Source organism: Emys orbicularis, chromosome 20, assembly GCF_028017835.1.
Source record: "Emys orbicularis isolate rEmyOrb1 chromosome 20, rEmyOrb1.hap1, whole genome shotgun sequence".
NCBI classification, from domain to species: domain Eukaryota; kingdom Metazoa; phylum Chordata; order Testudines; family Emydidae; genus Emys; species Emys orbicularis.
Genome location: NC_088702.1, coordinates 17,496,697 through 17,523,276, shown reverse-complemented (window position 1 = coordinate 17,523,276; position 26,580 = coordinate 17,496,697). Strand labels below are relative to the sequence as shown.

The following is a 26,580-nucleotide window of genomic DNA, read 5'->3' as shown; positions in this document are numbered from 1 at the left end:
GTGAGGTTGGGTGGGGTCGGGGCTCAGGGGGTAAGGTCCCTTCCCCCTTGCAGGTGGGTGAGGTCTCCCTGGCTCGCTCTTGGCATTGTCGGCGGCCGGTGGGGTGAGGTGGGTTCGGGGCTCAGGGGGTAAGGCCCAGTGGGGCGGGGGGCATGACAGGTCCCTTGTGGGTGGGCGAGGTCTCCCCGGCTCGCTCTCGGTATTGGCGGCGGCCGGTGAGGTTGGGTGGGTTCGGGGTTCAGGGGAAAAGGCCCAGCAGGGTGGGGGGGGTTACTAGGTCCCTGTCCCCTTGCGGGTGGGTGAGGTCTCCCCGGCTCACTCTTGGCATTGGCGGTGGCCGGTGAGGTTGGGTGGGGCTGGGGCTCAGGGGATAAGGTCCAGCGGGGGGGGGAGGTGATACGGGCCCCTTCTCCTTTGCAGGTGGGCGAGGTCTAATCGGCTCACTCTTGGTATTGGCGGTGGCCGGTGATGTGTTCCGTGTAGTTGTCCCGTGACCAACGGATAGTGTCTGAGACCATTAGGCGTCTCATGAGCCGTGCGTAGTGACGGCCCACTCCACAGGTCCTCAGCACTCGCTCGTTGCATGGGTCCCAGGCACCCAGGGCCCCGACAAGTAGGGCGTCTGTGTGTACCTCGTAGCCCTTTGACCGTAGGGTGTCAGCCAGGGGGGTGTATTTTTCAAGCTTGCGGGCTCGCGCTTCACGGAAGGCTGGGGTCCTGTTCTCGAACGGGATCGTTATGTCGACCAGGATGACCTTTTTCCCGACCTCGTCCCTGATGACGATGTCTGGGTGCAGCGGGCTGTCGGTGCCGGGGACGGCGCGGTTAACGGTGACTTCCCCCAGGCGCGGGTCGATGGCCTTCACCAGGCGGTCCTGGACGGCATTGTGTCGCAGCTGCCAGGCTCTGGCGTGGGGTTTGCAACTGCACAGGACGTGGGGCAGGGTTTCGGTGGCATACCCACACTTCCTGCAGTGCTTGTCCCGGTTCCCGTGGCAGATGGCTCCGTTGAGGGGGACGCAGTTCAGCCGGGCGCGGTGTATGAACTGCCAGTCGGCGAACCGGGTGAAGCTGCCCGTGGGGAGGAAGTGGTTGCTGGAGTCCCACTTACTGGTCACCTCGAAGGCCTTACCCTGGTCCGGTTTTCTCTTCAGGGTGTCCACGTAGAGCGCGCGGACGGCGGCCTTCAGGGATCTCTCCAGGACGCCTCTGGCTCCGGGGGTGACGATGGTGCTGTCCTCCGTCCCGATCCACGGCACCAGGACTCCCAGCTCCTGTCTTTCCTCGGTCCAAACCCAGCGGCAGCCCAGTCGCTTCCCCAGGCGGCGCGTGGCATTGCGGGCGCGGGACCATAGTGAAGCGAAGTCGCCCCTGTCCCGGGCGAATTCGCCGTCCAGGGAGCCGCTCAGATAGGTGGCCACATCTCGGTCGGAGGGAGGTCTGCCGATTCGTTTCTCGGTGGCAGCGTGCAGGGCTGTCGTCGCGACGTTCTTCACCTTGGTGTCCGGGCACGTCAGGAGGCGGAAGGCGTGCGTGATGACCGCGATGTCGCACAGGTCTCCCATGCGGGGGACGTTGGTGCCACCGTGCCTGTGCGGGATGTATATGAGCTCGTTGCTGGCTCTCTGGGGCAGGGACAGCCATTTCTTGACCAGCTGCCGGATGGTGTTGTCCGCCTTGTTGAGGGGCACCTTTGCCACGGCGGATCCTCTCAGGACGAAGGCGATGCGGGGGATCAGGAAGGTGTTGAGGGCATTGATTTTCTGCCACGGCGCGAGCAGGGATGCGTCGATCTTGGCGGCGTCCTGTAGGATCTCCTGGATGGTGTCCTCGGGGGTCTGCCGGACGCGGAAGCCCGTCGGCGTGCCGAGGTGCTGGTATGCCTGCCCCTCCGCCAGGGGAACGACGGACTCGCCCTGTATGAGGAACTCCGTCGTCAGTACCGAGTCCCTCTTGTTCCCGTCAACGTGGAGGGACGCGCACTTCTTGGCATTGAAGCGGAGTCCCGTCCAGTCCGCGGCTCTCCCGATGGTGTCGAGCATGCCCTGGAGCCTCTCGGGGTCGTCCGCGATCAGGACCAGGTCGTCCGCATAGGCCAAGACGCTCACCCTCTCGCCATGCAGGTCGAAGCCGTCGGTGCCGTCGGAGATCGCCCGCAGGAGCGGCTCCATGGCGAGATTGAAGACGATCGGGCTGAGGGGGCAGCCCTGCTTCACGCCGCTGCGGATCGGTATCTCGGCGGTCTCCCCTTCTACCGAGCGGATGGTGGTGCTGCAGCCCTCGTACAGTTCCCGGACCAGGTGGAGGAAGGTCTCTGGCATCCCGAACTCCTGCAGCGTGTCGAAGATGTGGTGGTGGGGGATGGACCCGAAGGCGTTGGCCAGGTCGAGCCACGCTATCGCGCACTGCTTCCGCGTTCTCCTGGTCATCTGGATGACGGTCTGAAGCAAGAAGTTGTGCTCGTAGCACCCCTCTGATGGCATGAAGCCCTTCTGGGCGGGGCTGATGGCACCCCCGGTCGTCGCCCACTCCATGATCCTGGCTGCCAGGCAGCTGGCGTATAGTTTGTACATGGTGGAGCAGAGGGAGATGGATCTCCAGTTGCTGGGGTCGTCTCGCTCGCCCTTCTTGTGAATCAAGACGGTCATGGCCTTCTTCCAGGAGGTGGGAGATCGGCCGAATCGCTTGCACAAGTTGAAGATGGTAGATAGCACTAGGCAGCCGGGGTCTCGCTTCTTTAGGAGGCCGTAGGGGATGCCGTCTTTGCCAGGTGCGGTGTTCTTGGTTCTGGAGAACCTGGCCATCACCTCTTTAGGGGTGAAGTCGGCCTTCAGACCGTCTGCCTCGGTAACGCGGGGCAGGGGGCGGAGGCACTCTGGGCGCTGCGCGTCGTTCCTGGGCACGCTGCCGAACACTCCATGGAAGTAGTTGTGGAGGCGCTCGGGTGGGATCGTGCAGTAGGACGGGGGCCCGTCGAGGACCTCTCTTACAGCTTTGAGGCGGTTCGTCCGGTACAGCTTCTGGATCCTTGAAGCCGCTGCCGGGTCGTAGCGGCGGCCGGTGTTCCTCCTTCCAGCTCCCCTAGTGTTGGTGTCACGGTGCGGGACTGGCCGTCTGGGGGCAGGCCGGATGGTCTCCTGGTTCGGTGTCCTCCTGAAGGCAATCTCCGCGGACAGCTCGCGGGTGAGCCTGTCGATGAGCGGGTCGAATTCCGTGAAGGAAGCTGCCGCTTGGAGCTCCTTGATCCAGGCGGCCTGCCAAGGCGTGGCTGGCCTAGTCTTCGGCCGCTGGTCCTCGGGCTCCTCGGTCGGCGTGGGCAGAGAGTTTGTCGCGTGGTCGGCGGGTTGTCTCGCTTGCGGATCGGGGGACTCCGCGGTTGGGTCCCGGGGCGCAGTCGCTGGTGGGGTAGCATCGCCGCTGGTTGTTGGCGGGATCTGGAGCGGGTCGATGGGTGCGGGGGTGATGCCAGGTCTTCCGTTTGCGGCTGTTGTCTGAGGGGTTGTTGTGGAAGCGTGAGACCGTCTGGCGGCAGGGATCGGCCTGGCGGCTTCTGGGGCCGTACTGGTCCGTCTGATGATGGGGGTCTGGTGCTGCGGCCTGGTTGTGGCGTTGGCTCCTGTGACAGCAGCAGTGTGTGGAGCGATCTGGGCGGTGGACCCCGTATCCTCGGCGGGTGGGGTTCGCGGTGCAGGTTGAGGAGCCGCGTTGGCTCTTCCTGTGGTTGTTGCCCGTAGAGTGGCCTGAGGGCCGGCGTCGGTTCCGCGGGAGGCAGGATTTCGGGCGGTCACGCGTGGTGGGGCGCTGACCCTTCTTGGAATGGGGTCGCATTGGTTGGGCGTCGGGAGGGCGCTGAGACGCCTCAGCTCACAGAGCTTCCGGGCTACCTGGGTGGGTGTGAAAGGTCCCCATCTGGCAGGGGCTCGGTCGACGTTTCCCGCTGCGGGAGGCGTCGACTCGGTGCTGGGGCCCTGGTGCACTGGCTCGGGGACTGGGGTGGCTTTCAGGGTAGCGGTTGGCGGGGGCGCCCGGCTTCCCTGCGGCGTAGGAGCAGCGGGCCGGGACACAGGAGGGCGGGAGACTGGAACCAGAGTTGCCGCTGTGTGGGCTTTCTTGCAGCTGGCCTGGTGTGCCTTGCATTTCTTCTGAGATTCGAAGGGCAGGCTGCAGAGGGCGCAGCTGAAGGCGGTGGATTTGCCATGGCACCTCTTCAGGTGCCTGGTGACTCCTCCGAGGAGGTGGAAACGTCGGGGCGGCAAGCAGATGGAGCAGATGAGCGCATCAGCGGAAAGGGGATATGTCAGGTAGATGGTGTCATCGGCGGTCCTTTGTGGAGCGGGGGTCCCAGTGGCAGTAGAGGTTTCTCCAGCGGGGGTGTCCCGCTGAGGGTCGGGGGGGTCATCTCCCAGCGGCGGGGGCTGCTGGGGGACAGGGGGTGTGTCTGGTGTCTGCTGGAGGACAGGGGAGCCATCTCCAGACGGCTGGGGCTGCTGGGGAGCAAGGGGCGTGTCCGGGGACCACAGGGGAACAGGGGAGACGACTCGTGGCGGCTGGGGCGTAGTGCAGGGTTCCCTGGGCAACTGGGGGGCATGGGGGAGAGTGGTCAGTAGTTGCGGCTGCTGTGGGGCGGTGCGGGGGTCTCTCGTTGGCTGGAACAGCAGGGGCGTGGAGGGGGTCCCTAGCGGTTGGGGCAGCAGGGGAGTGGTTGGGGGGGCCCCCGGCGGCTGGAGCAGCTGGTGGATAGCGGGGGAGTCATTCGGCAGCTGGGGTGTTAGGTGATGGGCGGGTAGGTCACAGGTTCTGTAGCGGGTGATGGGTGGCAGGTCGTAGTCTTGTCTGCTGCGGTGCCTCAGGGAGCTCCTCGGGCACTGTGAGCGGTGGCGGCTGTGGCAAGGGGTGGGGGTCCCCTGGCTGCATAGGCGGCAGCGGCGCAGGGCACGAGACCCCCGGGGACTCAGACAGCGGTGGCTGGGGCGGGTGGTGGGGATCCCCCGGCTGCGTAGGCGGCAGCAGCGCAGAGCAGGAGATCCCCGGTGGCCAAGGCAGCGGTGGCTGGGCCACGTGGTGGGGCTCCCCGGGTAGCCGCAGCTGGGGGGCGGAGTAGGAGTCCCCTGGAGGTCGGAACAGCGTCGGCCGCGGTGTGCCGCGGGGCTCCTCGGGCCGCTCGGCCAGCGGGGGCCGGGGAGCGGGGCTGGGGACACCCGGCGTCCCGGGCGGCGGCGGCGGCTGGAGCACGCCGCAGGGCTCCCCGGGCTGCTCGGGAAGTGGCAGCCGGGGAGCGGGCCAGGGATCCCCCAGCGGCGGCTACGGCAGCAGAGGCTGCAGCGTGCCGTGGGGCTCCCTGGGCTGCCTAGGCAGCGGTAGCCAGGGCGTGGGGCAGGAGCCCCCCGCCGGCGTCTGGGGCAGCAGCGGCTGGAGCACACGGCGGGGCTCCCCGAGCTGCACATGCGGCTGGGGCTCGGGGCAGGGATCCCCCGGCGGCTCGGTCAGCGGGGGCTGGAGCACGTGGCGGGGTTCCCTGGGTTGCACAGGCAGCGGCGGCCGGTGGCATGGGCGGTGGGAGAGTCCCCTCCTGCGGGCAGGTGCTGGGGTTCAGTGGGGCACTTACCTGGCCTCAGGAGCAGCAGCTGGGCGACAGGGGGTCTCCCGGGCGGCTGGGACCTGAGGGGGCAGTCCCCCGGCGGGGGGAGCAGCGGCTGGTCGGCAGCAGGGTCCTCCGGCGGCAGGGGTGCGGGGGGACAGTCGCTCAGCAACCATAGCTGCAGGCGATCGGTCCGTGATGCTCCCTGTGGCAGGCGGGTGGTGGGGCAGGCTCCCTGCTGCTGGCTATCGCTGCGGGGCTTCTCTGGCGGCAGGAGCGCGGCAGGGCAGATTCCCGATGGCTGTAGCCGCTGGTGGTCGGTCAGAGGGTCTTCTGGTGGCAGGACCACGGCGGGGCGACCCCTCAGCGGCCGGAGAGCAAGATGGATGTTCCTCCTCTCCGCGATGTCCCGGCAGGCTGGTCTCGGGATGTGGGAGCTTTCTGTAACGGCATCTCGAGGGGGGTCCTTTCCACTCTTGCTCTTTTCTCTGCACCTGCTGCTTCGCCGTGGCTCTGAGAGCCCGAGGGTCTTTCTCGGGGCAGCGGGAGCAACAGCCGGGAGTCTGTGACGTGCTGGAGTAGCAGCCAGGTTTTTGGGGCTGTGTTTTATGGGTAGCAGGATGCATCCCATTACCTCTTTCTTAGAGTTGCAGATACATTGTAGCAGTATAGGAGCTTATCAGTTATAATAAATGAAGATTAAACTGATAAGAACAGATATAACTTAGAGATTTTTTTTTCATTTCAAGATCCCAGAAACAAAGATAAGGCTTTCATCGCGAGACCAAAAGACCAAAAACATCAAGACACTTGATCACGGCCTTGGATAGACCCAGAGACTACTTACACTTTGATCTTAGCTCATAGAGCCGGGAAGCGATACCTTGCCTCCGAACAGCGCGCTCCCCTCGCGCTCCCATTGCTTTCTATGGCACCAGGACCTGCTTTCAGACCTTCGTAGCTAAGTGGCAATCGCTGCCCCGAAGTGACTCCGATACAGTCACTCAAAGCACCAACTCTCCAAACCGAATTCTGCTCCCACACAGAGAATTCTCTCCGCCCGCTTCCTTGGGTTCAGCCAGACACCGCTGATCGGCATAACCCCGCCAACTGACGTGTGACGCCTTCCCTCGGTGTCCACTACTCTCCCTGCCTGCAACAGACGCTGTGTGCCCCGTGCTACCGGAGCCCCGCTCTCGGAACCAGTCCTGGGGGCGCGTCCCTCCGCCACTGATCCAGCCCCCGGGCCCGCACCGTCCCTGCCCTGCGCTCCCCCCAGCGGCTGCGCTCAGCGCAGGGAGCCGGGCAGCGAGAGCTGGGCTGTGTATCAAGGGGAGTTTTCTGGGGGCGGGGGGTGTGCAGGGGTGACGGAATTTCTGGTCCCTAAAAGTGAGGGGGGGCACCAGCGCCGGAACGTGGCCGCCCCCCTTCCTCCGAGCCCCCTCCCTTACGCGTCACCTTCACCTGCAGGCCCCGCCCTCGCTCCACCCATTCCCCCTAATCCCCGTCTCCGCATCGCCCCTTCCCCGATGCCCCGCCCTCGCACCGCCCTTCCCTCCTAGTCCCCGCCCTCACGCCTTCCCCGAATCCCCGCTCCCACGTTGCCCCTCCCCCTAAGCCCCGCCCATTCCGCCAAGGCCCCGCCCTCACACCGCCCCTTCTCCTGAATCCCTGCCCCCGCACCGCCCCTTTTCCCGATTCCCCAATCCCGCACCGCCTCTTCCCCCGAGTTCCTGCCCTTGTGCTTCCCCTTCTTCCTGAAACCCTGGCCCTGCCCCGCTCCTTCCCCCAAGGCCCCGTCCCCACACCAGCCCTTCCCCCAAGACGCTGCCCCCGCCCCGCCCCTTTCCCCCAATCCCCTGCCCTCACTCGCCTCTTCCCCCAATCCCTGCTCCCAGATTGCCCCTTCACTCTAGGGCCCGCCCCTGCACCGCCCCTTTCCCTGAGGCCCCGCCCTCGCACCGCCCCTTCTCCTAAATTCCCCCCTTGCGCTTCACTTTCTCCCCGATCCCCCGCCCTCACACCGCTTCTTCCACCGAATCCCCGCCCCCGCACCGCCTCTTCCCCCGAGTTCCCGCCCTTGTGCTTCCCCTTCTTCCTGAAAGCCTGGCCCTGCCCCGACCCTTCCCCCAAGGCCCTGCCCCCACCCCACCCCTTTCCCCGAATCCCCCGCCCTCACTCGCCCCTTCCCCCAATCCCTGCTCCCGGATTGCCCCTCCCCTCTAGGGCCCGCCCCTGCACCGCCCCTTTCCCTGAGGCCCCGCCCTCGCACCGCCCCTTCTCCCCAGGACGCTGCCCCTGCACCAGCCCTTCTCCCAGCAGCCCTGCCCCCGCGCCGCTTCTTCCTCCAAGGCCCCGCCCTCGGCCCGCCCCTTCCCCCTCGGCCCCGCCCCTGCACCACCCAGCGACCCGGGAGCAGGCCAGACCGGGGAGGCGGGAGGGCAGAAACTTCCTTAAGAAAAAGAATCCGGGCCCAGCCTCCCGTTCCCGGGTGCCCTCGGGCACATCACTCAGTCTCTCTGGGCCTCAGTTCTCCTGTCCGGGAAACGGGGCTGGCGGCGCTTCCCACCCTCGCCCGAGCCTGGGAGGGGAACTACCCTGCAAATTAGGAAGATGCTCAAATACTGGGGTGATGGGGGAGGGGCGCAGGGGGAGCGTATTAGCACCATCGTTTGGTATATGGAGTCTGTTTGGAAACAAACTATTTCCATAAAGTCATTCCCGAAACCTGTATTCAGCGATAACCTTGGAAATATTTAACAGAGCAGCGTGGGTGTTTTCCCATGTAGCCAGCCCCCAGTTCTGCCCCATTCCTGCCACTGCGGCCCCATCTCACCTCCTGACCCTGGCTGGGCGCCCCTGGGCCGCTCGTAGCAGGGGGCTGTCCAGGAGGGTGCAGGGGGGTCTCCTTGCAGCCAGGAGGGGGTGTCTGGTGGGTGCTGTCACCTCTGCCAGAGACCCCCAAGAAACTCACTAGCTTCCTCCACATGTGGGGAGGGGCTCCTACTTTCTGACGTGGGGGGGGGAGGGGATCGAATCATGACTCTGAAGTGGCAGAGCAATCTCCCCCCCCCCCCCCCCGCCCCCCAACTCCGCTCAGATTCCTCTAGGGGGCTGGGCTGGGATCTCTAGGGAGGGAGACACAGGAAAAAACAGCTGCCACTATGGAACCCAGGAGTCCTGGCTCCCAGTCCCCCTGCTCTAATCTCTAGCCCCCCACTCTGCTCCCAGAGTCAGGGATAGAACCCAGGGGTCCTGGCACCCAGCCCCCACCCCGCTCTGACCACTAGACCCCACTCCCCTCCCAGGGTGGTGCAGGGGTAACTGTGGCTGTGTCCCAGCTCGGCTAAGGGCCTTGACTGATTTTCCCGAAGTGCTTCCTTCCAAATCCATCACATCAGTGCCTTCCCTTCACTGCCCACCCCCGTGTGGGGGCACCAGCACCGTGCCGGGATGGGAACTCATCCAAGCTGGCGCTAGGGAGATGTGTGTGTCCCTGCTGCCCCCTGCTGGAGGGGCTGAGCCCTGCTGTGTGTGTGTGTGTGTGTGTGTGTGTGTGTGTGTGTGTGTGTGTGTGTGTGTGTGTGTGAGAGACACTGTGTTTGTATCAGTGTCAGCGTGTTGCTGGGCTAATTGGTAGGAAATGCTTTTGCAGGACTTTGTATCCTGCAGCAGGTCACACACACACACACACACAGAGACCACAGCTACCACACACAAATCCACAACTCCACACAGCCAGACAGTCACACACGCTGACGCACAAAGGGACTCACAATCCCAGACACTCACATACGACACACTTGGGGCACACATTAGCCCACCCCTCCCTCAAAGAGAAACAAACACACCTCCAGCCACACACACAATCACCCCCCCACACACCAGAATATTCACAATCATGCTCAGAGACACAACCACACACAGTTCCCTCCCACTGCTCCCAACACAAGGACCTCCTGCCCCACACAGCACGTGCTGAGGCCCGTGGAACTCACTGCCACTGGACAGCTACCAATGGGAATGGACCTTTCCAAGAGACCAACAGACATAGCCGTGGCGACAGAGGGGGATGGGCTCCCAGGGGCTGGCCCGGGCTGAGACTGGGCTAAAGGGGCCCATGTGTCTGATCTAGAACCGTCTATCCAGCAGGGGGCAGCGTGACCCACACACAAACCCACCGAAAGCACCTTTCTTAGCGGGTCTCCCAGGCCATCCCCCACCCTGCCCCTGGTTGAGTAACAAAGGGGCGACACGGGACTCTGGGCCCTGTCGCAACCCGGCCCCACCCCCTCGCTCCCACACGCTGGCGGGTTGGGTAACTGCCGAGGGATTGTACGAGAGAGAGTCAGAGCCAGGGAGAGAACCCAGGAGTCCTGGCTCGCCCCTCCCCCCTCCACTCCAAACACTAGACCCCACTCTCTTCCCAGGGCTGGGGATAAAACCCAGCAATTCTGACCACCAGCCCCCCCCCACACACACAACCACTAGACCCCCCCCTCCCCTTTTAGGTTTTAGGCTCGCTGACTCCTCTATCCACCTACCCCACCCCCTCCATCTGTCCATCCCTTCGCTGCAGGTTTTTGGGGTGTCACCCCCGCTCTGCTCTCCCCCAGTGCAGCCCAAGGCCTTCCCTCCCCCCAACCACATATCCTCTCCCCCCTGGTGCTGGATCATCTACTTGGCCCCCCACTCCCTCTCGGGGCACACTGTGCGGCGTGGCTGGGGATTGTGCAACGGCCCAGCACCAGGCAATGCAGAACGGAAACCACAGGCCCTGCCCCGCCCAACCCGAGCTGCCCTCCAGGTGCATCTGAGCCCAGCGCCCCACACCTGTGCCCTCCTGCGCGACGGGGGTGAGCTGCAGCCCCCATCACACTACGCAGATGGGCGAAGGGTCAGGCCAGCCAGCCCTTGTAGGATGGTGGAATCGCCACCGGGGTTGACGGTATGGGGGCTGTGACACATGGAGAAGCGGTTGTTACTGCTGCCAGCAGAGGACAGCAGAGCATGCACACACACAAACGATTGCAAACATACACAAACACATGCATGAATCCAGCCACACACACATTATTACTAACATACACAAACACCCACACAAATCCAGCCACACACTTGCACAACCGCTAAAGATGCAAACACATGCACAAATCCAGCCACACGAACACACACACCTGCACAGCCACACACACAACCCCCCCCCACAGCTATACAAACACCCGCCCACACACATAACCGCTGCAGAACCCGAGACATACACAAACACATGCACAAATCCGTACACACACACACACCATTCCCCTCCTATACACGCACCTTGGGTCACTGCGTCACTTAACACTTCCATTGGATGGGGTGCCCAGGACCGTGTCTATTCTCTGCCCCCCAGGGCCCGTAGGGGACAGATTGGGGGTGTGGCCAGGCCACCCTGCACTGTGGCTATTCCCTGTCCCCCAGGGGCCGTAGGGGACCGATTGGGGATGTGGGCGGGCCGCCCTGCGCTGTGGCTATTCTCTGCCCCCCGGGACCCGTAGGGGGTGGATTGGCAGCCCAGGGGGCACGATCCAATGCCAGTCAAGGGGGGATAAGAGGTGGAGAGGGGGCACAGGTTCCTTCGAGGATTAGCATTTCTTGGTAGTTTTCACCCCATCACCACTTCCTGCCCAGCCCCCTCCTGCTGTGTGAGATGGTTAATGGGGGGATGGGAAGAACCCAGGAGTCCTGGCTCCCAGCCGCAGCTGTGCTAACGTACCAGACCCCACTCTAACCCCAGAGTTGGGAATGGAACCCAGGAGTCCTGATGCCCAGCTTCCCTTCCTCTAACCACTAGACCCCATTCCCGCCCTTTTTGGGAGCCAGGACACTTGGGTTCCATCCAGGCTCTGGGAGGGGAGTGGGGGCTACTGGTTAGAGTAGGAGGAGCCAGGACTCCTGGGTTCTATTCTCAGTGCTGCTGTGTGACACTGGGCCTCTGTTTCTCCTCCCAACTTTTTGGGTATGGAGCCTGTAAACTCTTTGGGGCAGGGCCTGTCTCTCGCTGCGTCTGGCCCAACAGGGCCCTGATCTCAGCTGGGGCAGGGCCTGTCTCTGTGTCTGTGCAGCCCCCAGCACAACGGGGGCCTTGATTCTGCCCCGGTCTCTTTCGGGGCTGCTGTTGTACAGATCAATAGTCCTGAATACTAAAGGCGTTGCACCGCCATTGCTATGCAAGGGCTAAATGTGATTCTTATCCCTGTGACCCCCCATGCACCCTTCCGCCCCCCGCTCCCCGATTCTCCTCCCCGAGCCCCTTGTGCCGCTGCTTTTCAACAGCAGCGCAGAAAGCCACCCAGCCCTAGCGCCAAAAGAAGAAGACCAAAAAAAAAAGCTTTGCAAAAATCGGTCACACCAATAGGAAACCAGCCCCGGCGGTTAGTGACTTCACTTCCCAAAATTAGACGCACACACACACACACACACACACACACACACACACACACACACACACACACACACACACAGAGCCCCGCTCATCCGGCCCCCTTTGCCAATGCACCACCTCTCCTCGTCCATGGAGGTCTAGGCGGGGAGCTCCGTGCGGGAGCAGCGATGGACGGCACCATCAAGGTAGGTTCTGGAGATGCTCCTCCAGGTGTGGGTGTCTTGGCTCCAGCTGGCGCTGGGCTCACGCTGGGCTGCGTTCAGTTCCTCTCTCTGGTGCGCGCCCCGGCTCCACAAACGCCCCCCCCCCTCCGCTCTTTCCTTCTGGTACAAAAAATTTCCTCTTCCTTCCCGTTCGTGGCGTCCTGAAGGGAGGAAATGGGGGGCAGCGCAGAAAGCCACCCAGCCCTAGCACCAAAAGAAGAAGAAGACAAGGAGCTGACTGCTTCGGACAACAAGCTGTTCTCTCCCTGGGGAGGGAAGTGCCTGGCCTGGAGCCCGGCCTGGGGAGGAAGAGGAACTAAGGAGAGTGGGGAATGGGGGGAGACGAGGAACTAGCCTCGGGTGAGGCAGACTGGGATCCGGGCCCTGTTACCAGATTTGCCTGTTACTTTGGGGTACGCTCATTTATTAGGGTTACTCTCCTGCGGGGCGGTGTCGGTAATTCTATCCATGTACTGCTTGTGTCACTTGTGTTCTCATACAGAGCTCTTCTTCTCCCTTCTGCAAGTTCCCCAGGACCTAGGTTCCCCAGTGCTGGGTTCCTCCAGCCCCAGAATCAGATGAACACACACACAGACACACACACACTCACACACTAACAGAGCAAGTCTGAGCGGACCGGGTCAATCAGCACTTTCAAGCTGATCCCCTATATGTCCCTGGACTCAGCAGGCTGGTTGAGCACCTCCAAGCTGTCACCCTCCTAAGCCACAGGTTCAGCACGTCCCTATCCCCACTGTCACGTTACAATCGTTCCGGTCGGAACCCACTCGATGAGCAAACCCCACAGGATTTTTGGGCGCTGCAGGGATCTGTAGCTTAGGTCAGAGGGGCGTTGCTGCAGAGCGAATGGGGAAGCCAAAAACACAAAAGAGAGAGAGAGAGGGAGGGAAGCAACCAGCTTAACCATAAACGTTATTTATTGCCAGGTAGTAACGATACAAGGGGAGCCAAACAAAGAAAACAGTGACATTATTGAATCTAGCTTAAATTTGATTACAAAAATCCGGTTTAGAAAACTATAAGTGATCACACAAGTCAGGGTCAGAGGGCTACACCTGGAGAGAGAGCTGGGTTCTCGCCACTCTGTGAAGCTTGAACCGGTCGGGGGTCCCAGGTGGTGGTGGTAGGGGAGGGTCCAGAGTGCTGGAGACAGGCAGAGCCCCCAGCACGATCAGTCAGGAGAAGAAGTCTCAATGGAACTGATGCAGATGTTGGATCCAGGCATCAGAACACTTACTTGAGCGTGGGTAGGGGTTTTTGTAGGGAAAGAGCAATGGTGTCTGGGCGGGGGGGGGTGGGGGGTGTCCTTCGTGAATCAGACAGGCTGGATACTGCACCCTGGTTCCCCAAGGGCATAGAGCTGACAGGTAACACCCCAGAGGCAGCCACATATCGGGGCTGGGCGAGGGGTCCCTGGATAACCAGCCCCCCCACACATCCCACCCCAGAGGCGGCTGCATCTCGGGGCCGGGAGAGGGCTCCCTGGATAACCAGCTGCCCTGAGCCCCATCCCAGAGGCGGGGGGGGGGGGAGAGCAGGTCTTAGCTGGGGTCTCTGGATCCTTTTCACCCCAAAGCTTGTTCTTTCTAGGCTCCACGAGGCCTGTTACCCACAGAGAGCCCGGGAGCTCGGCCAGATCAGGTGAGTGCCCTGGGGCCGGATCGGAGCCGGAGCCCCCCAGAGGGGAAAGGTCCCTGCCCCATTCCTCCCCCCCCCGCCCCCGAGCTGGGCATTTGGAGTAATTCTCTCTCTGCCCCCGCAGGAGCCGGCCAAAGCCAAGAGGAAATCTTCACTTACGGTGGGTAGCAGCTGTTCCTGCCCTGAGCAGCAGGGGGTGCTGCTCCTCACCTCACTCAACTCACAGTCACCCCCTTCCCCCTCCCTTCCAGATTACCACTCCCTGCGCAAGTGGGGCCTGATAGCCGCCGCCATCCTCTTCGTCCTGGGCATCCTCATCCTCACCTGTGAGTAGGGCCTGGAGCCAGGACACCTGGGTTCTCTCCCCGGCTCTGGGAGGGGCGTAGGGTCTGATGGGTAGATCCAGGCTGGGAGCCAGGACTCCTGGATTCTCTCCCCAGCTCTGGGAAGGGCGTAGGGTCTGATGGGTGGAGCAGGGCTGGGAGCCAGGATGCCTGGGTTCTCTCCCCAGCTCTGGGAGGGGCGTAGGGTCTGATGGGTAGATCTGGGCTGGGGGCTGGGAGCCAGGACACCTGGTTCGCTCCCCAGCTCTGGGAGGGGCGTGGGGTCTGATGGGTAGATCCGGGCTGGGGGCTGGGAGCCAGGATGCCTGGGTTCACACTCGTTCTCTCTCCATCCCCAGGTGGTAAATACGGGAAGCTCCCCGGATGTGGGAGCTGGAAGCGGAGGAGGTGAGAGCTGCCCCCGTCCCCTCTTGGGCACCGCTGGGTCCCCCCAGCCCAACCCAGCCTCCCTCACCCTCTCTCCCTTTTCCTTGCAGCGCCTATGATATCTCACGGCTCTGAGGCACCCCCTGCTGGGGGATCCGTTTGGGGACCGGACACTGCTTGGAGGGGCCGGCTTGGAGCCCCACAGCGATGCTGCATACCTGGGGGCTGGGGCAGAACCAGCAGCACAGACCCGAGGGCTGCCAAGTGCCTCCCGCTTCCCCCTCTGTGATCCGCCTGTCAGCAGCACCCCGGCTCTGATCACCCCGCCATAGGGTTATGATTCCTATGGGTAGGGCTCCCCGGTCTATAGTTAGGGTTCCTATGGGTAGGCCACTTTGGTTTAGGTTTAGGGTTCCTAAGGGAAGTGCTCCATGCCCTAGGGTTAGGGTTCCTATGGGTAGGTTCAGGGATCCTATGGCTAGGGCTCCCTGCCCGAGGGTGATGGTTCCTATGCGAAGGCCGCTTGGATTCACTGTTCGGTTTCCTACGGGTAGGGCTCCGGGGCCGAGGGGTAGGGCTCCTATGCTCAGTGATCCCAGCCCTAGGGTTAGAGTTCCTGTGGGTTGGGTTCCCGTGTCTGTGGTCAGGGTTCCTATGGGTAGCCACTTGGAGTTAGGGCTGGGTTCCTACGGACACCTGTAGCGCAGCTGCCGGGATATGGGCCGCAGGTGCATGAAGTTGCAGAACCCGCCTTGCATGCACTCCCTGGGGGGCAGAGAGCAAGGAGGTGACGGTCGGCGATGGGGGCACCTCATGCTGGCCAAGGGGCACTGACCCTGAAGGGTTAATGGGACCTGGGTGCCCAGCGGGTACTTGCTGGGGAGGGGAGGTCTCCGAGGGGTTAACAAGAGTAGAGTCCCATCCCTGTGCCCAGTCACTTACCCCAACTTGTACTAGCGGCAGCAGGACGTGGGAAAGTCGGTGACCGGGGCAGCTCGGCCCATACGGCCTGGCCATTGAACCAGCGAGGGTTCAGCTCCCCCACAGGCCGCTCGGCGGCGTCCTCCCGCCGGAACTGGCGAGGGACAAGAGTCAAAAGGGCCTGCCTCTGGGGGGCGCTGGCCCTGATCCGGGCCCAGGGCAGGGACTGGCTGGCTTGGGGAGGCAGAGGGGGGAGCTGGGGGTTACCTTGACATAGATTTTGCCAACCAGGTGGTCCCCAAGGTTGTCACAAATGTTCATCTCCTCGATCTCCCAATACTTCTCCTCCAGCTCTGTGAAGACCTGCTGGTGCAGGGACAGAATGAGCTTCATGGGGCGAATACCCAGCGACACTGCACAGGACGGCTCGCCTGGCCCGGGGATGCAGCTACCTCTGGGGCAGGGCAGGTGGGGAACAGCCACACAGCGATGCCACGTAAGGATGGCTTGCCTGGTGTGAGGAGCAGTCAGGATTTCTGGCTTCTATTCCCAGCTCTGGGAGGGGAGTGGGGTCTGGTGGTGAGGGTGTGGGGGGAGCTGGGAGTCAGGACTCCTTGGTTCTATCCTAGCTCTGGGAGGGGAGTGGTGCCTAGTGGTTAGAGCGGGGGGGAGAGGGCTGAGAGCCAGGACTCCTGGGTTTTATTCCCAGCCCACTTTCAGTGACTCACCTCAAAGAAATTGTCGTAATGCTCCTGCACTTCCACATCGCTGACATGACCTGGAGGAGAGAGACACAGACTCACGGCTGTCAGACAATGGGCAAGCTGCATGCGGTACCCCCTGTGCCTCCTGTCACCAGGAGTGGGGGGCGTCTTCGGAGGCCGCGAGCTTCCTTACAAGCAAGGCACAGCCGAGGCTCATGGACGGAGGCCCGACCAGGGTGTTAAGGAATGGGAAGGGCTGGGAGGCTGTGCACTTCCCCAGACAGTGTCCCATGCAGCTGGGCCAGGAGGGGGTAGCGGGTACTCACAGTGCGAGCCGTCTGCTGACTGGGCCGTGTTCTGGGGGTCCGATACAGATTCAGCGGCACGATGGTCTCCAAACAGAGATGAGCACTAGCCAGCACTGCTGACTGGGCCGTTAAAAGTCTGGTCGGTGGGGCTAAGGCAGGCGCTGCCCACCCTGGCTCCGCACAGCTCCCGAAAGCAGCCGGCATGTCCCTGTGGCTCCTGGGCCCTGGGTGTAGGCTCCACAGCTCCCACTGGGTGGGAATCTATGTATTTATCTATGCTCCACACAGCGGCAATGAAGCTGTTAACCATTGGGGTGACGGGCGGGCAGGCGAATCAATGGGGCAGGACCCATGCACTGGCCAGGTGCTGAGTCATCAATAGTGACTCACCACATCACTGGTGAATCTGCGACAGACAAATCATTGGGGTATTTCCCCCACCCCACGCCCCTCTCCTGAGCACGGGGTGTTATGAGGGAGGGGCTCTGTGTCTGTCTGCATGCACGTGCTGTGGGAGCTAGTGGGTGAGAGTGGGGGTAGTGGGGAGCCAGGACTCCTGGGTTCTCTCCCCAGCCCTGACAGGAGTGGGGTCTGGTGGGTCACAGCGGGGAGAGGGGCTGGGAGCAGAACGCCTGGCTTCTATTAACTACTCTGCCACTGTGTGAGGCCACCTCTCCCCTCACTTGCTGCTCTCCCCACCCATTTCCTCATCTCTGGATAGTCTCCACCTCCCTCCCCCCCAGCTGAGCTCCCTGTGCTCCTGGGCTGGGACTGGAGCTGCTGCAGCCTGAAAAGGAACCTGCCTGCAGGTAGGAGGCCGCCCCAATGACCTGGTACCTCCCCCTGCCCTGCGGTCACCAGATGTTGAGTATTTGGTCAGTACATCTGAGCAGACACTGCCAGGTCCCCTTTTCGACCACACTTTCCAGTCGAAAACCGGACCCCTGGCAACCTTATGCAAATGAAGCACTTTAACAGAGAAGGGCTAATTTTAAAGCAAGTGGGCGCTGTGTGTGATGATCAGAGATCAAAGCCTCTAGCTGCGTTCCTGTCTCTCCGTCCTCAAAGGAAGAGCCCACATGGGCGGTGACCCCGTCAGCTTGTTTTCCTGGTATGGATTCAGGGAAAGATCCTGCATCTCTGGACTGTTTGGATTCTAACAGGGCGGAATAACCGAACGAGAAGACGGAAATCCCCAGGGTTATTCTGGGCAGTCCTGAGAGACTTCTGTGCAACTAGCAGATTACTACTTCTCTAGCAAGTATTGGGAATTACAGACTGTCACTTCTGCTTTACCCTCTCAAAAACTCCCCTTTCTTTTTCTTAGCTAATAAGCCTTTCGTTAGTTTACTCTAGAATTGGCTACAGGTGTTGTCTTTGGGGGAAGATCTAGGCCAGGGGGTTTCAACCTTTTTACATTTGTTGCCCCCTAAAAAATTCTGGATGGTGGTGTGGCCCCCTTTGGAAATCTGGTCTCTTGGGACTAGGAACAACCTGGATGTGGTGGTGTTTTTGGTGTCAGTGACCACTGATCACTAAATCTGACTTGCCTGGGGGCGAGACAGACTGGAGAGCCCTGGGGAATTGTCTGGGTCTCTGAGGTGAGACTGGTGCCGTAATCCAGGAGTTCACGTTTGTGGGTGTAAATCTAATTATAAACCACCCCACCCCTTTGGGGTGTTTGCTCTGTGTTCTGACAGGCTGGAGCCTGCCCCGAGCCAGGCAGCAGCCACCCTCATCCTGCCACCTGCCTCACCCGCCCGCGCCCCCTCTGCCATCCCCTAGGAGCCCCTTTTGCCATGTCTGGCCCTCCCAGGCCCAGCCGCATGGCTCCTGGCGGTGGCAGGTCAGCCCCAGGAGGACGGCAGGGTGTGAGTGCCGAATCCAGACGGGAGGAGAGATCTGGGGAGGGGAGAGGGAAGTACTGGGGGGGAAGGGAGATGGGTCAGGAGCTGAGGAGGGGTAGGGGAGAGACAGGATGAGAGAGGTGAGGGGGGCAGGAGGGGGAGAAGGGGGCTGGAGGGGGAGTGAGGGGTAGGAGGGGGCAGGAAGGGGAGCACAATGAGTCACAGAGCAGGGAGGGGATGAACCATTTCATCGGGGGTGTCTCACTCGCAGGACAGTTTAAGTGACACTGAAGCCTCGTGATATTTTCTGAGCTCCTGGAGTCAGGGGAGCGGCTCGGCGCCCGCCCGGCTGCACAGGAAAGCTAGAAGACAAGGCCCACAAAGGCTCAGAAATGAGCAGGCCAACAAAGTTCCCCTGAGCTCGCTGGGCCACATCAAACCCTTCCTGCCCCTCCCGCCTCCTGGGGACAAAGCCGTCGCCGAGGGACTGTTCCCCACCGCTGGCCTCCGCGCGTCACACCAGCGGGGACAGGGCCAGGTCTGGGCAGCAACCTGGGGCATTTTGGTGCGTTTCAGTTTCGTGAGAGCGTGAAAAGGAACCTGAAACTCACCAGAGACGGGGGCGGGGAAGGGTTGGTCAACCCGGGGCGGTTGTGATGCTTCTCTCCAGCGTCGCGTTCTCGAACCTGGCAATGTCCAGCGTTTCCCCACTTAAAAATGCCTCCCCCCTCCCCCCAAGCCCCAGCGCTCGAGGTCATTCTCCCCCATTTCGGCTAGGACATTCATCCTTCGGCTCTGCCTGCCAGCTCGCGGCTCCCCCACCCCGGACGGGCCCTTCTCCTGTCCATCCCCAGGACCTTCGCCTATGAGCTGCAGATCTTCCCCCCACACACACACATTGAGCCTAATGTAGATCAGAGCCACCCCCACCCACAAGTGGGCTGACCTCCCTTCCCCTCAGCTCCATGCCTTACTTTGCCCATGGTGCCCGGGAAACTGTGAAGGTGGTTTCCGATTATTCCAGTCTAGCCTGTTCCAATTCACCTGGCCGGGGACGGGTGGGAGGGACAGAGGGGTGCCTGGCCCATATGAGGAGAGGAGTGTCACCCAGCCCCCTCCTTCACCGCTGACTCCCCCATCCCATCCTGGGCTCCCTCCCAGTCTCCTTTTCCCCAGCAAACTAACACCACTGGCACCAACAACGGCTCCTGCGATGGTACCTACCAGGCTGGTCCAAATGGGGACTGGAGCCACCGACCGGGCAGGGCCCCAATCCAGTGCTGACCGGGGAAGGCGGGTGGACCCTGCAGGGCTCAGGATTCTGCTGTCCTGAATTTGCTCCATGCTCATCAAATGATTTTTAGGTGTCTAAGCAGGGTCTGAATGAGCTCCCCGACATCTAGCGATGAGCTGGGGCCAAAGCCTTGAGGACCAGACCTTGTTTGCACAGAACACGCCCACTCTGCTTCCATGCACAGCGTGCGGGCTCTGCTTCCAAAGGACCACAACTCACACTAGTCTTGAGGGACGCGGTAATGAAATGTTGTTCTCCCAATTGTGTGTCCAAAGGGGCGGCAGAACTGTGCTTCGCACGCCCTGTTGGAGGGCTGTCACCCTCGACGAACATGCACTGGCTAAGGCTGTGGGCTCTGCCTAAGCGGCATAGGCATTTTTTGATCCTCTCTTTCTGCACTGTTTAAAGACAGAGCTCATTAGACTCAGCTGAGAGTCTTGGGGTTTGTGGGGAGAGCTGAAATCACAGATAACCAGGGCTAAGCAGCGTTAAGCCTTACACCCAGGGCCGGCCTTAGGGGTGGGTAGGTTGGGTGACTGCCCAGGGGTGCCCCCTCCTCACTCTGCTGCCATCTGCAGCCCCCCCTGGCCAAGCTGCTCTCAGGAGCCTCCTGTCTTCTGTGCAGAGGGTGGGGGGGGGCTGATTTCAGGCTGTCCTCTCTGCCCCTGCCTGTGTACTAGGGTGACCAGATAGCAAGTGTGAAAAATCGGGACAGGGGGTTGGGGGTAATCGGCACCTATATAAGAAAAGGCCCCAGATATTGGGACTGTGCCTATAAAATCGGGACGTCTGGTCACCCTAATGAGTGTACCCTGTCTCTGCTGAGCTGGGGTGGGGGACAGGAGTCTGGGCTAGTCAGGAGTGGGAGCTGCAGGCTGCTGCGGCCGCTGGACTGAGCAAGCCGCCTTCAGACTAGTGAGTGCTCTGTTTAAAGTGACAACACACTGCCCCCCCTCACTCCCCCAACACACACACACACACTCCCCCAATGCGCGTGCGTGCTCTCTCTTACACACACACACAGAGTCTCTCACTCCCCCAACACACACACACACACTCCCCCAATGCGCGTGCATGCTCTCTCTTACACACACACACACACAGAGTCTCTCACTCCCCCAACACACACACACTCCCCCAATGCGTGTGCGTGCTCTCTCTTACACACACACACACACAGAGTCTCTCACTCCTCCAACACACACACACACTCCCCCAATGCGCATGCGTGCTCTCTCTTACACACACACATACACACAGAGTCTCTCATTCCCCCAACACACACACACACACACTCCCCCAATGTGCGTGCGTGCTCTCTCTTGCACACACACACAGAGTCTCTCACTCCCCCAACGCACACACACACACACTCCCCCAATGCGCGTGTGTGCTCTCTCTTACACACACACACAGAGTCTCTCACTCCCCCAACACACACACACACACTCCCCCAATGCGCGTGCGTGCTCTCTTACACACACACAGAGTCTCTCACTCCCCCAACACATACACACACACTCCCCCAATGCGCATGCGTGCTCTCTCTTACACACACACATACACACAGAGTCTCTCATTCCCCCAACACACACACACACACTCCCCCAATGCGCGTGCGTGCTCTCTCTTGCACACACACACACAGAGTCTCTCACTCCCCCAACACACACACACACACTCCCCCAATGTGCGTGCGTGCTCTCTCTTACACACACACACACACACACACAGAGTCTCTCACTCCCCCAACACACACACACACACACACTCCCCCAGTGCGCGTGCATGCTCTCTCTTACACACACACACACACACACACAGAGTCTCTCACTCCCCCAACACACACACACACACTCCCCCAATGCGCGTGCGTGCTCTCTCTTACACACACACACAGAGTCTCTCACTCCCCCAACACACACACACACACTCCCCCAATGTGCGTGCGTGCTCTCTCTTACACACACACACACACAGAGAGTCTCTCACTCCCCCAACACACACACACTCCCCCAATGCGTGTGCGTGCTCTCTCTTACACACACACACACACAGAGTCTCTCATTCCCCCAACACACACACACACACACACTCCCCCAATGTGCGTGCTCTCTCTTACACACACACACACTCCCCCAATGCGCGTGCGTGCTCTCTCTTACACACACACACAGAGTCTCTCACTCCCCCAACACACACACACACACTCCCCCAATGTGCGTGCGTGCTCTCTCTTACACACACACACACACAGAGAGTCTCTCACTCCCCCAACACACACACACTCCCCCAATGCGTGTGCGTGCTCTCTCTTACACACACACACACACAGAGAGTCTCTCACTCCCCCAACACACACACACTCCCCCAATGCGTGTGCGTGCTCTCTCTTACACACACACACACACAGAGTCTCTCACTCCCCCAACACACACACACTCCCCCAATGCGTGTGCGTGCTCTCTCTTACACACACACACACACACAGAGTCTCTCACTCCCCCAACACACACACACAGACTCCCCCAATGCGCATGCGTGCTCTCTCTTACACACACACATACACACAGAGTCTCTCATTCCCCCAACACACACACACACACACACACTCCCCCAAGGCGCGTGCGTGCTCTCTCTTGCACACACACACAGAGTCTCTCACTCCCCCAACACACACACACACACTCCCCCAATGCGCGTGCGTGCTCTCTTACACACACACACAGAGTCTCTCACTCCCCCAACACACACACACACACTCCCCCAATGCGCATGCGTGCTCTCTCTTACACACACACATACACAGAGTCTCTCATTCCCCCAACACACACACACACACACACACTCCCCCAATGCGCGTGCGTGCTCTCTCTTGCACACACACACAGAGTCTCTCACTCCCCCAACACACACACACACACTCCCCCAATGCGCGTGCGTGCTCTCTTACACACACACACAGAGTCTCTCACTCCCCCAACACACACACACACACTCCCCCATGCGCGTGCGTGCTCTCTCTTGCACACACACACAGAGTCTCTCACTCCCCCAACACACACACACACACTCCCCCAATGCGCGTGCGTGCTCTCTCTTGCACACACACACAGAGTCTCTCACTCCCCCAATACACACACTCTCCACGCAACACACACTTGTATTATTATTGTTATACTTCTTGGTACTTCCTGTTGAAATGGGCAATTCACATACATTCTCTGGAATTTTGTTCTTTCAAACTTCATTAAGGATTGCAGTGCTGTTATTTTAGTGTTTTGACTGGTCTGTGCATTTCATAATTTTATTTCCCTCTGATGCTGAAATTTAATTCTTTGAGTAGTGAGTTCTAAAATGCCTAACCTATCCTGGCTGGAGTAATTATCATTATTACTTTTATTACCATATTGTGCTTTGACAGTCCTTATTTTAAATAGTACAATCAAATAATAGTATCCTTCTAGAATGTAACTTTAGCTTGTACTCACCTTAGCAGTGCCAGTTTAAAAAACATTAGCTAAAAACATAACTTTAGATACTGGGCAGATGAAGGTCACTTATTTTCAAATTGTATTTTTAGTTATATCTGTAAGGGTATGTCTTCACTACCCGCCGTATCAGCGGGTAGCAATCGAGTTATCCGGGATCGATATATCGCGTCTCGTTAAGACGCGATATATCGATCCCCGAACGCGCTCACCGTCGACTCTGGAACTCCACCAGAGTGAGCGGCGGTAGCGCAGGCGACGGGGGAGCCGCGGCTGTCGATCCCGCGCCGTGTGGACCCCAGGTAATTCGATCCAAGATACTTCGACTTCAGCTACGCTATTCGCGTAGCTGAATCTATCCTCCTCCTTCCCCCTCCCCCCCAGTGTAGACCAGCCCCTAAAATAACTTAAAATGTGTATGAAAATAAATGCAGTTCCAGGTATGATACTAATAGCAATGGTGGAGTCAAATGTTAGTGAGTCACGTACATGATTGTGATCGGTAAACATAAATGCCAGAATAATTAGAAAAATAAATTCCCGTTCTTAATAAACCCTTAATCAGGTATGTTAACATTAAGTATGTTTTAGTGGAGTGAAAAACAATTGACTAAGATAATGGTAGTAACACAGAGTGTGTCTGTTAGAGAAAGTAAACAGATTTTAATCCGATTTATTGATTTGTATTTATCTCTGCTAAAGATAGTGTATAAAGCAGTGATTCTCAAATGCGGTCACCATGGCCGCATGTGGCCACCAGAGGCTTTTCTTGTGGCCACAGCCTCCGGGGGGGAAAAGCAGCCATCCCTCCCCCTCCCTGTTGCTCCTGGATGTGCCAATTTGATGTAGGTTGCTGGGGCTGGCCCCTGCCACTGCCCCCCCCTCTGGAAACACCTGGGACACAACACTGGAGGAGAAGGCAACCTGTGAATTCCCCACTTTCCCAGGGGTGGTGGGGCTTGGGCTTCAGCCCTGGGATGGTGGGGTGGCAGGCTCTGGCCATGGGGCTTTAAGCTCCTTCTGGGGGGCCTGTCCCCCAGCCGTCAGGCTCTGGCTCCCTGCTGCCTCCCCCCCCCCCCATTGCCCCTGGTCCCTGCTGCCTATCCATCCAGGGCTTAATTTGTCCCCAGGTTTGCTGAGGCTGAGTAAGTCTGCTGTGGAAAGTGATACCTGTATGTTTCATAGAATGTCAGGGTTGGAAGGGACCTCAGGAGGTCATCTAGTCCAACCCCCTGCTCAAAGCAGGACCAATCCCCAGACAGATTTTTGTCCCAGATCTCTAAATGGCCCTCTCAAGGATTGAGCTCACAACCCTTGGTTTAGCAGGCCAATGCTCAAACCATTGAGCTATCCCTCCCCCATTTAACAAACGCTATCCCGCCCCCTATATAACAATTAGATACAGAGCTCCTGTCGGCTAATTCCTAAGTTATTATCTGCAAAAGCTCCGAGAGTTTTCAGGTGCCTAAGTAGTCCCTGAAATCATGGTTAAAGTTTCCTCCCACCCCACCCCCGAAAATCTGAAATGGCACCCCGGTGAGCCAGGAGTGGCCAGGGGGCTGCAGGAGGGCCATGGGCTCTGGCAAAATGCAGCCCCCATGTGACAGCGCAAAGCCCGCCTTAAGCCACATGCCGAGCACCAGGCCCCACAAGCCACAGGAGCAGTGCAGACGTACGGGTGGCAATACGCCATATGCCAGGCCACCCTTACGTCTGCGCTGCTGCTGGCGGTGGTGTTGTCTTGAGAGCTGGGCGCCCGGCCAGCACCCACTGGTATTAGGCAGCCCTGCCAGGGCTTAATTTGTGCCAGGGCTGAGCTCTGGCATCTCTTTCAGTACAAATTAAGCACGGGGGGTAGGCAGCGGGGCCCAGAGGTGATGGAGTAGGGAGCCTGTGGGGCCCGTGGAGGGGTGATGGGGGGGGCGTCAAAATACAAGTTCACCCCGGGCGCCATTTTCCCTAAGGCAGACCCTGCTCCCCCCTGCTGTGGCACCATATTCTTGTGGAAGAATCTGCCCAGCCTGCCCTAGCTGTGAGGTTCCCTCACTATCCGCTGAAATCCCGGAGAGCCGGGGGGAGCCTCAAGAGACCGAGCGGCAGAGTCGCAGCAGAGAGGTAGGTGGCAGCGGAAACTGACGGTGCAGGGCCATCGACAGCAGGGCAGACAGTGGCATGGTGGTGACAGCAATGGAGGCGCTGCTCCACGTTCCCCTCCGGTGGGAGATGAAGTCACATGAACACACCTCTGACCTCTGGGTCTTCGCTGACCCAGGGTAGCAGCGGTGAGTGGGGTGTGGTGGTGGGGAAATGGGAGCGGGGTGTTAAAGGGGCATTTGTCTGACAGACTTTCACACTGCACAGTGAGAAACTGAGGCAAAGGACGCTGCCAAGATGACTCGGGGGCGGGGGGTTTCTCGTGGTCAGATGTTTCAGTCATGAGTGTGGTGTTTTCCCAAATCAATGCCAGGTTCCCTTCCCCTTTGTATTAAAAGTTCGGGTTTTTTTTTGCTGTGCACTGACTCAGGGTTTTGGGACACTGAGGTGCTCCTGGGGTTGGTGTGTAATTTCCCAGGTTACTGGGTGGGGGCTCGTGCCGGCTCTCCGCTGCGTTGTTAAGAGGGACCCCTGGATACGGAACCCGGCCCTTGTTGCTGCTGACCCCACCTGGCGGAAGGGTTCAGTTACCACAGGATACGCTGTGGTCACAGGCCGTTTAACCCCCCCAGCCATTGACGGGTCTGACAGCTCCACGGTGAGAAGCAGCAGGTCCCTCAGAGGCTGCCTATGTTGGGGGGTCGAAGACCAAAGCAAACTACGGGGGATGCCGTCTGTTTCGTCTTCCACCTTGGTTACAGGAAATTGGTCATGGGGGGGCTAAAACCAATCAGTTTGGGGACATTTTCTTTCACTGTATTTGAAAACCCCTGTGCTTCCCCCCATAGTAATCGGCTGCTGGGAATTCCCTAGCTCAGCAATTTAAATACCCAACAAGGAGCGACTGATATTCAGAGCAGGCTTCAGGAGGCCACGCTGCCTGTGCCGGTCCCCCATTTCCTGACCACGACTCTCTCTGGGCTCTCTGTCTGCTGGGTCCTGCTGGGCTGCTCCGGTGAGTACGTCAGTGACTCGGGTTGCTTGTCTCAGACAGCATCCGCCTGTCTCCACGGTTGGGACGGGATCTGCCCCGTGGCTGAGCAGCGATGTCTGATCCAGGGCACGGAATGTCTTGACCTCTGATCATGGCCGAGAGGCGGAGGGAGGGCAATGGGGTGGGACAGTGGGCTCAAGAGGGGGCTGATACGCTCGGAATGGGGCTGGCTGAGCCAGTACATCCATTAGGAGGTGTGAAATGGCACCGGCTTTTGCTCGTTGCTGACCTGGGGCTGGGATGAAGTCGCTGGTTTGAGTTGGGCCCTGCTTGGGAGCTGGGAGATGTTGTTG

At 60.2% G+C, this 26,580-nt stretch overlaps 1 pseudogene; it reads right to left on the bottom strand.

The window, feature by feature from the left end:
• Positions 1-15,260: 15,260 nt before the first annotated feature.
• Positions 15,261-16,711, bottom strand: LOC135892206 (splicing factor U2AF 26 kDa subunit-like; annotated as a pseudogene).
• Positions 16,712-26,580: the final 9,869 nt, after the last annotated feature.